Raw genomic sequence first — 10740 nt, 5'->3', positions numbered from 1 at the left:
GGTGGGGATAGCCTAGTAGTACACAGAGTTATAAACTCTAGTCGTGTTGAGTCACTTGACTAGGCCTACAGTACACTGGACACAAGCGTAACTGTTAGTGCTGTGTAGGAGGATGACAACAAACTAAATCCATTAATCCAATCAATGCCGGGAATTAATGCTGATGTATTAGCCGGTTCCTTTGGTAAAAAAATTACCTCACAAATATACTGCTCATGGGTGGACAAGCAGAAGAAGATCCCCGCCCTGCCTTGAAATTGAAGTACTGTTGCTTTTGCCACATCCGCCCCAGCAAGCGTTTGATAAATTATTGGTGTACATTTAGGTGCCGATTCCAATCCTGTAAAACCCGGGTACAAATGGTCGTATGGAGCGTTTTCTCCGTCGGACTCGTACCCGGGAAAAACACCTTACAAACTCGCAAGTACGATTCGCACAGAAATACCATTTCCGTACGAGTCGTAAAAAACACCGACCGGCAAAAAAATACATACAAATCTGATTCTGGACGGCGCATACGCGACGTCCGGACGGAGTCAGGCAGCGTTTTACGGACCAGCAAGTACGATTCCTGCCTACGTCACTCCGCACGTAGCATTTTTTATGGGTGCCAAAAACTGCCGGGAAATTGAGGACGACGTGAACAAAGAGCACTGGTACTCGACGGACAGCGATGTACCCCAACCTACGCATCATCCCGGCCCTCATAGCCTACGACCTCGTGTTCAGAAACCGACGCAGACGGCGCAGAAGGTCAGAACAACCCCCAGGGGCAAAGGGGGGGGGGGTGGGGGTGCAAGGGGCATGAAACATAACCCACACCCCACAAAATACTAATATATCCTGCACATTAATTACCTCCATGGTCTGGTCACTTCGGGGGGCGTGTCCCCAATCCCACGTCCCGCCACAACGGAAGTGGATGTGGACACGTACCCGTCACCACCACAATGGTGGTACGGGACGTACCCACGCCCCTCAGAGCGTGGGTACGGTCCGTACCACCATTGCAGTGGTGATGTAGGGGTACGCGTGTACGGCCCGTACCCACGCCCCCAGAGCGTGGGTACGGTCCGTACACGCGAACCCCTACATCACCACTACAATGGTGGTACAGACCGTACCCACGCCCCCCAGAGCGTGGGTACGGGCCGTACCACGCGTCGCCCTACGTCAGCGCCACAATGGTGGTACGGCCCGTACCCACGCTCCCCAGAGCGTGGGTATGGGCCGTACCACGTGTACCCCTACGTCACCGCCACAATGGTGGTATGGCCCGTACCCACGCTCCCCAGAGCTTGGGTACGGTCTGTACCACCATTCCAGTGGTGATGTAGGGGTACGCGTGTACGGCCCGTACCCCAAGGGCGCAAGTTTTGCAGAGGATACCAGCAGTGGACAGGGACATGTGAGGGGTGGGTGCATATCACTCCCAGCAGTGGACAGACATATGGGGGTGGGTGCAGAGGACTCCCAGCAGTGGACAGAGACATGGGGGTGGGTGCAGAGGAATACCACCAGTGGACAGGGACATGTGAGGGGTGGGTGCCCATCACTCCCAGCAGTGGACAGAGTCATGGGGGTGGGTGCAGAGGACTCCCAGCAGTGGACAGAGACATGGGGGTGGGTGCAGAGGACTCCCAGCAGTGGACAGAGACATGGGGTGGGTGCAGAGGACTCCCAGCAGTGGACAGAGACATGGGGTGGGTGCAGAGGACTCCCAGCAGTGGACAGAGACATGGGGGTGGGTGCAGAGGAATACCACCAGTGGACAGAGACATGGGGGTGGGTGCAGAGGAATACCACCAGTGGACAGGGACATGTGAGGGGTGGGTGCCCATCACCCCCAGCAGTTGACAGAGACATGGGGGTGGGTGCAGAGGACTGCCAGCAGTGGACAGAGACATGGGGTGGGTGCGGAGGACTCCCAGCAGTGGACAGAGACATGGGGGGGTGTACATCATTATCAGATGACCACAACTCCATGGGTGAATGTACGTATCCCTAACTTTGGACAATGATGATAGTGCCATAACAACACATCACTGACAGCAGTGTCCAACTCCCAGGAGGATGGATGTCTTTCCCCCACTGCATGACACACCACATGTGGATGTGAGGACAAATAACACATGCATACCCACCCCTGGCAGATGCAGCACAATACACACACTGAGATCATGCCACAAGACTGTATAGTCATGTCACTGCCTAATAAACTAAGAGAGCCAAAGAGAACACACACTGTCACGCACATCCCAGGACTGATAGGAATGTTCAGGTGCTGGGCCAGCCACCAAGATGTTGTCTGTCATGGAAGGAATAGGGTGGAGTTCCCACAGATACAATGGCCACAATTGTGAGTCAGGTGTTCATATACCCAGCAGAACAAGTACCATATGTGTACTAGGCTGGGATTACACACATGCATTGTGCGGAAAAGGGACAATTTCTCCATGAAGGCATGGCAAAATACTCTATACACAAGTACCGTGAGTACCAAGGATGGCACAGACGATGCAGCCGGAGACATTGCTGAGCAGGCATGGCCAGAGTTGAAGGGATCCATCACCAACAAAGGAAATGTAGACACAGGGCAACACAACAATTGTGCAACTCTCTGCAGGGGAGATGTCAGGTGCCACAGAGGAAGGAACACTCCTTGGGACAATGTCTCCAAACACAAAGAGCATACACGACAAAGAATCTTTGCAGAGACCTTGTGATGGCACGCAGATACCAGGTTCCACCCCATGAGCAGCAGACTACAACATTTCCCTGAAACATAACACATGCCCACAACCCCAACTCCTATAGCATCAGCATCAACATCAATGCCTGAAATGCAAGACTTTTCAAACGAAAAAGAAAATGCTTTATTCAGCATGAAAATAATAATGTGTAAACGAGACTATTCCCAAAGGCCAATGGGCAGTCCATATCATCAATCCTTGGGGGGGGACACATGGCCATGCGTCTCCCCTAGCTTGCCTGCACATCACAAGACTATGTCGTCGATTGGGGGGGGGGGCATCATGTGGGGAAGGACCAGGCACCGCAGGGACAGGAGGGGGAAGGGTAGGTGTGGTGGGTGCAGGGACGGACGACTCCACCACAGGGGGTGAGGCAGCGCCAAAGGTGGAGGCGAGCTCGGCGCTGCACACTTCTGCCAGTTCTTCAAGCGTCTCCCCTGCACCGGGAGAAACAACAGGCCCCAAGGAGGGGGGGGGGTCGGAGGGATGGGTTGCAGCGCTACTGGGGGAGGTGGTGGATGGGCTGGGGGGCTTAACTCCCCTACCCGTGGAGTGCCTTGACCGTTTGCGTCCAGGTGAACTAGTGGGGCTGAGGCCCAGCCGAGCAAAGTAGGCCTCCTTCTCCGAATCTGGGGCAGGGGAGCCAAGGGGAGTGACATCGGAGGGACTGGGGAGTGAGTCATGTGGACGAGGACTGTGGCTGCGTGCCTGCCTGTGTGCCCCAGACCCAGTGGGTGTGCCTGCTTCCCCCTGAGTGTGCGTGTCAGGAGATGTGCGCTTGCCCTTACTTGGTGGTGTGCTGCTTCTGTCTGGTGGGGTGCGTGTGTGTGGATGTCTTGGTGTGCTTGGGACAGGCATGGGTGTGGGACTTGTGGATGGGGCAGGGGTAGGAGGGGAGGCAGCGCTGCAGGTGACTCACTACTGCCGTCAGTGACGAGTCCAGGGACCTCAGCAACATCCGTTGGTCAGACATCGCTGATGACATGCCCTCCATGTACGACACCATCTGGGTCAGCAGTCTGGTGTGGCCATGGAGGACAGTCAGGATCGATGTCTGCCCAACTTCTAACTGCCGCTGAATGTCCACAGACTGGGCAGTGAGGGCAGCAGGGGGGACAGGGGCAGGGGGTGCGGTGCCTGGCACGAAGGAGACACGGTGTGGCCTAGCACGGACAGAAGGGACCCGAGCAAGTGGGAGGGCGGTGATGGGAATGGAGGGGGCGGCGAGAGATGTACTGCTGCTTTCAGCTGTGGGAGCAGCCTCCGCCCCCTCTGGGAGCTCAGCCTCGGACCCGCCTGCCTCGTAGTCAGTGTTGGTACTGGGCAGGTCCTCCGCCTCACTCCCCTCACCCTCCGTGCCACTAGATTCCACCGACTCCTCGGCAGTGGCGGCACCACTGCTCGATCCCTCCTCCACGTCCGTGCCGGTGTCTCCCTCGGTGTCCTCCGATGATGCTGTGGGCAAGTTGAAGAGACAGGAAAAAATCAGTCACCTGTATACATCAGACACATGAGTCCAAACAAAATAGGCAACAGTGCATATCAGGAAAGGCATCATGAGTAACATCTAGGATACTCCCCACATATGTAAGCCCTGCACTCCCCAGTTGGTTGACCCACCATGCCACTTGGAAACAATGAAAATTAGGTCACAACAGCAAATAACTTGAAATCACAAGATCATGAGAAGCTAGTGCCTGAGATCAGTTGAGCACAGCAAGACTATGAAGGCATGCCACCTCTTGTTCACTGTGAACCAAACAGTATTGTCGCACCAAAGGCCAAATACCACATGCCAATGCAGAAGGTGTCCCCACACTCAGAGACCTGTGAGTACTTTTGACACCCCAAAGAAATACATTGTGACTCCTGGAGAATCACAACCCTTTACACAATGGACATGTCTAGCATGTGTGAATGTGGCACTCTGTGAACACAGCACACATGTGTCTTTATAGCAGAAGTCACACAAGGAGGTGCACACCAAACTACATGTACACAGTCATTGTCTGATCTGCCAGACTCATTCAAATCAGCCACTGTTAGGCAGAAATGGCGTATCAGTAAGTACATATACATGGCACCAGGGTGGTCTGGATGACTTGACACTCGTAAGTTGGTATCAGCAACAACCAAGGACTAACCCAAAAGCTAGCACACTGTGGGAACATGTATATGTATGAACTCCAAACAAGTTTTGTTCAAACTGTGCCTAACTTTAAAATGTGCCAGCGTGTCCCTGGAAAGTGTAAAGGTGGTGTCTTGTGCACTTCCTTGGGAGACATCTGTCATGCAGGCACATCATTGTCCTTCACAACAAAACAACAAGGTCAAGCATATGAAACATTGAGACATGTTGACAGGTGTAGTGAGTGGCAATGGACATTTTCTCTGAGTAACAACTTGAATAATGTCATTTGTCACATGGCTATCCGTCACCTCATCACACAGTTGGCTACACATATGACCAACTGACTGTCATCTGGAGTGGCACACATGTCCACACCCAGGACAATGCATAAGCTAATGGGCCTGCAATTGTTTAGCAAAAAAGCCTAGCTATACTGTGGGTTCCCCCTCATTTTTTTTTTTAAAACAAACTTTATTGTGATTTTCATATGCAGGTATTACAAATTACACCTCACAGTGCACAGGTAATTTGTTTTCCGGAAACACCGGATACAATTCAGGTTTTGTATATTATCCTTTCAAGTTGCGCTGTTGTCCACAATAGAACACGACAACGTCCCAATCCCGCTAGGAGGGTCGCCTGTACGTCTCAGTATTATGCTCTCCATACCCAGCTTTTGAACGAATGTGGTCAGGAGGAGCGGGAACCGCTCAACTATTCACAAACCCCAAACCCACCCAAAACCCACCCTCCATACCCACCCACACCACAAAGTAAACAGTCACAGTCTGGGGGCCTCGAAGCATTCACTTGGGGGGGGGGGGGGGGACAGGAAGGGACCACCAGCCGGGGCAGAGGGCAACCCCATCCCAAGCACCTGTATGAGGGCGAACAGAGGCCAATCCATGTATCCCGACAGAGGGGCCCCGATTACACCATACACCCCACCGCACAACACCCGGAGTCAGGCACCCCCTCTCACTCCCACCGATCCACCTCTATCAACGAGCACCACCACTGATGCGGGGGGAATCCGGGGGGGTGGGTACCATAGCTCCTCCCTCCGCCTCCTCCATCTCACTCTTGAATGATTCAGTCAGTTGCGCCCACTCCAGTGAGATAGGCCGCTTACGCAGCCCCCGACTCTCCTCACGATACAGCGCCTCGCGTTCCGCCACCGCCCAACGTAACACTTCTTCTCCCCAAGTCTCAACACGTGGCGGCGTGCGGGATTTCCACCGTTGTGTTATCAGGCGCTTTGCCAGCATTAATGCCAGGTTAGCGAAGCGGCGTAGCTGCCTCGCCTTCAAGGGGAGCGGTAAAAGCCCCAGTAAGCAAGCTTCTGCCGTGTCCCAGGAGGGACGTTCAGCAACCGTGCTCAAGACGTGCGCTATCCCACCCCAATACCCCCGCAACCTCGGGCAAACCCGTAGCATGTGTACCAGGTCCGCATCCGGCGCCACGCAGCGGGGGCAGTTTGCATCCGCCGTATTGTACATCTTACCCAGCTTATGAGGAGTAAGGTAGGCCCTGTGAAGGACAAAGAGTTGTATAGTTTTTAATCGACAGTTACGGGATACTTTTCTAGGGTATGCCAAGACGTGTGGGTTCCCCCTCATGGCAAGCCAAAATGTATCCACAGATGTCAGCACACAAAGTCACAACTGTGTAGCATCTGAACCACACACAGGTGGCAAAAATGTACAAGCAGGATACATGATTGTCAAAAACTGACACAGGCAATGAAGCACGAACATTAAGCACTGGCCAACATCACGAGGGCACTGCACGATGACTTTCTGTACTGCGAATCATCACACACAAGTCAGAACTGGCAATGAAACATCAGGGTTGAACATGTATGCCCCTCCCGCACACACCCACCCATACCTGAGTCAATGTGACTGATACTGATCAAGAAGTGATACCTCTTATTCAGGGTTACAATAACTGTGCTTGAAAACTAGCTTCATTAACACGACATCACCTTGTAAGGCTGCCAAAACATATTGGTCACAAACAAACATCAACAGATTGTTGTGAATAGCCACACAGGCACTGCCCAGTGTGAGTATGCACAAGCAAACTGGTGTATCCCTGTCCAGTGGGCAAATGTATCACACATGTGAAAACTACTACCTAGGCCAGGGAGCAATGCCACAGAGGCAGAGCCATGATGAACCCACAGTGAATGTGCACAGTGTTGGATGACACACATGAGAAGGAGGGCAGGCTGTGTCAGGGGACTGTAGTGTGCACACTGCTCCATGGTCCTGGAATGAGCTGACTGTTACAGGAGCAACCGTCCCTGCACTATGCATATATCCCACTCATGCACATCATGTCTGAGGCCACAACATTGGTAATGCATGCTGCAAGTCTGTTCATTTGAACCCTCACACTCCTATGTTGAGACTCAGCATCAGTGCCAACAATTATGCACCCCCAAATGACTGAACAGGACAGGGCACAGGCAGACCACCCCCACACATGATGCTGAAAGCAGTGTGCACCTTGATAAACTGGCAGCCTAGATGACCATGTGCAATAGTGATAACACACAGACCAGGTAACACATGTCAAGGAGGGGAAGGGAGGAAGAACAGCACAGGTTGACTTTGGGGAACAGGATATGCACTGCACATATATAGCCTGGCAGTGTATCCAGGCGACTGAGCAGCTACAAAAGCTGATGACACACAACAAACACACATGTACCTACCCCCTTCCTGCTGCTGTAACTCCTGTATCCGCCTATCCAGGTCAGGGAAGACCACCGCCAGGACACGCCGCATCTGGTGGGTCAGGCGCCGGCGCCCGCCATGCTTGCGAGGAGGTGAGTCCTTCAGCATGACCCGGGCGATCCTCCGGGTCCAGCACCGGATGTCCTGCCATCTCTTCCTCACTTGTGGCAGGCGCCGACTGCGACCCTCCACCGATTGCACGGCCTTGACGGCCTCCTTCCAGATCTTCCCCTTGTGGTAGGGGGATACCTGTGTGGATGACAAAGTGGGACAACATCACTACACCTGCACCATGTCACAGAGACACACATTTGAACATCTTAGATTTGTTGAACAGGGCATAGTATGCTGGCAAGTAATAGCACCTTAGTCATAGGGACTTTTTCCACTGTGGACGCACCAATGCACTACATGGCATAGTAAGTACACAGGTGGCATGAGGGGTGCAAAACAATCCCTGATCATGGCACACACTGTGCATCCCAAGCAACACAAGGCTGATGGACAGCACTGCAAAGCAGTCACATGCCCCAGGCCACTGAAGAAACCTCAGCAGAGTACACAGACACACACAGGCACACATCAATCACCTGCCATTGGCAACAGCGTATGCAAACCTCACTCTGCACATGTGCCACTTGCCAGGGGGGGGGTCACAGGTGTGGGGCTAGCTCAGCAAGTCAGACACACAGCACGGCTCACTTCACACATCAGATGGATTGAGCAGTTGCCTCCATGCAGCTGTGGTGCAACACTCCACATAGACACTCACCCACATGACAAGAAACATTCACACACATCAATGTCCAGGGGGCGTACACATCATTTGGACACTCTCACCACTCTCACCACAGCTCCACTATACTCTCACACACATCTGTGGGTGCAGTCACCTGTCACACCGGGGTGACCACAGAATCACCGCAGGACAATAGAACAAGAATGCCCAAGAGGATTAGGCTGGCGGAATGTGCCATGCACTATGCAGTGAATGTCACAGTAAGCACAATGCAAGTGAGGAGTGCACACATGAACTACATCAAGCCCTGCATGAGAGACATACACCCATCCCCCCCCTGGGACCCACTCCAACCAACATTGCATGTCTGTCACACCTGGCCACAATGCCAGAAGTGACAGACACAATAAAGGTGCACAGGCAAAGGTAGTGGAGTCAGCACTCACCTGCTCCCCTGGTCGACCATACAGCATGGGGTACCGTGGGAGGATCACATCCAGCAGGGCCTCGTTCTCCTCCTGGGTGAAAGGCTGGGCCCTCTCCACAGTCCTTGACATGGTGCCAGAGGGAGACAATACAGCAGCAGTGGTATCGACTGACATGTTGTGCAGGCAAGTGCCCTCTCATGGGCTCTGCCTGCCTTATATCTGCCTTGCTGGCCTATTTCATTTACAGGAGTACAGAGTGATTGGTCAGACTCATTTGCATCCTACGTTCCCTCCAATCCCTTTAAACATACACCAGTGAAAGCCTTTGCATCTTTCGATTTTGCAGCATCATGTCAAGTCAACAACCACTTTGCAACAATGTATAATGTGGCCAACTGCTTTTTCCAGACCACATGATGTTAAATTTTGAACTTGAACTCGGTATCCATGACAACCAGCATGCATTTAGGCCCTAATACTTGTCCCTCATGTGTCCCCATTGTAATTCTTAAATCCCCACACATGTACGGCGCATTTCACACGTACCCCTAGGGCACCATCACTACAGTGATACGGGCCGTACTCATGCATGTACGTGCCGTACACGCGTGAGTACGTGCCTATCACTATAGTTGTGTTACTGTAGGTCCGAGTGATACGGCACGTACTCACGCGTGTACGGGCCGTACATGCGTGAGTACGTGCCTATCACTCGGCCAACATCACGAGGGCACTGCACGATGACTTTCTGTACTGCGAATCATCACACACAAGTCAGAACTGGCAATGAAACATCAGGGTTGAACATGTATGCCCCTCCCGCACACACCCACCCATACCTGAGTCAATGTGACTGATACCGATCAAGAAGTGACACCTCTTATTCAGGGTTACAATAACTGTGCTTGAAAACTAGCTTCATTAACACGACATCACCTTGTAGGGCTGCCAAAACATATTGGTCACAAACAAACATCAACAGATTGTTGTGAATAGCCACACAGGCACTGCCCAGTGTGAGTATGCACAAGCAAACTGGTGTATCCCTGTCCAGTGGGCAAATGTATCACACATGTGAAAACTACTACCTAGGCCAGGGAGCAATGCCACAGAGGCAGAGCCATGATGAACCCACAGTGAATGTGCACAGTGTTGGATGACACACATGAGTAGGAGGGCAGGCTGTGTAGGGGACTGTAGTGTGCACACTGCTCCATGGTCCTGGAATGAGCTGACTGTTACAGGAGCAACCGTCCCTGCACTATGCATATATCCCACTCATGCACATCATGTCTGAGGCCACAACATTGGCAATGGATGCTGCAAGTCTGTTCATTTGAACCCTCACACTCCTATGTTGAGACTCAGCATCAGTGCCAACAATTATGCACCCCCAAATGACTGAACAGGACAGGGCACAGGCAGACCACCTCCACACATGATGCTGAAAGCAGTGTGCACCTTGATAAACTGGCAGCCTAGATGACCATGTACAATAGTGATAACACACAGACCAGGTAACACATGTCAAGGAGGGGAAGGGAGGAAGAACAGCACAGGTTGACTTTGGGGAACAGGATATGCACTGCACATATATAGCCTGGCAGTGTATCCAGGCGACTGAGCAGCTACAAAAGCTGACGACACACAACAAAAACACATGTACCTACCCCCTTCCTGCTGCTGTAACTCCTGTATCCGCCTATCCAGGTCAGGGAAGACCACCGCCAGGACACGCCGCATCTGGTGGGTCAGGCGCCGGCGCCCGCCATGCTTGCGAGGAGGTGAGTCCTTCAGCATGACCCGGGCGATCCTCCGGGTCCAGCACCGGATGTCCTGCCATCTCTTCCTCACTTGTGGCAGGCGCCAACTGCGACCCTCCACCGATTGCACGGCCTTGACGGCCTCCTTCCAGATCTTCCCCTTGTGGTAGGGGGATACCTGT

Source organism: Triturus cristatus, chromosome 6 (assembly GCF_964204655.1).
Source record: "Triturus cristatus chromosome 6, aTriCri1.1, whole genome shotgun sequence".
NCBI classification, from domain to species: Eukaryota; Metazoa; Chordata; class Amphibia; order Caudata; family Salamandridae; genus Triturus; species Triturus cristatus.
The sequence above is the reverse complement of the archived record's forward strand: the minus strand, read 5'-3'. Positions refer to the sequence as shown.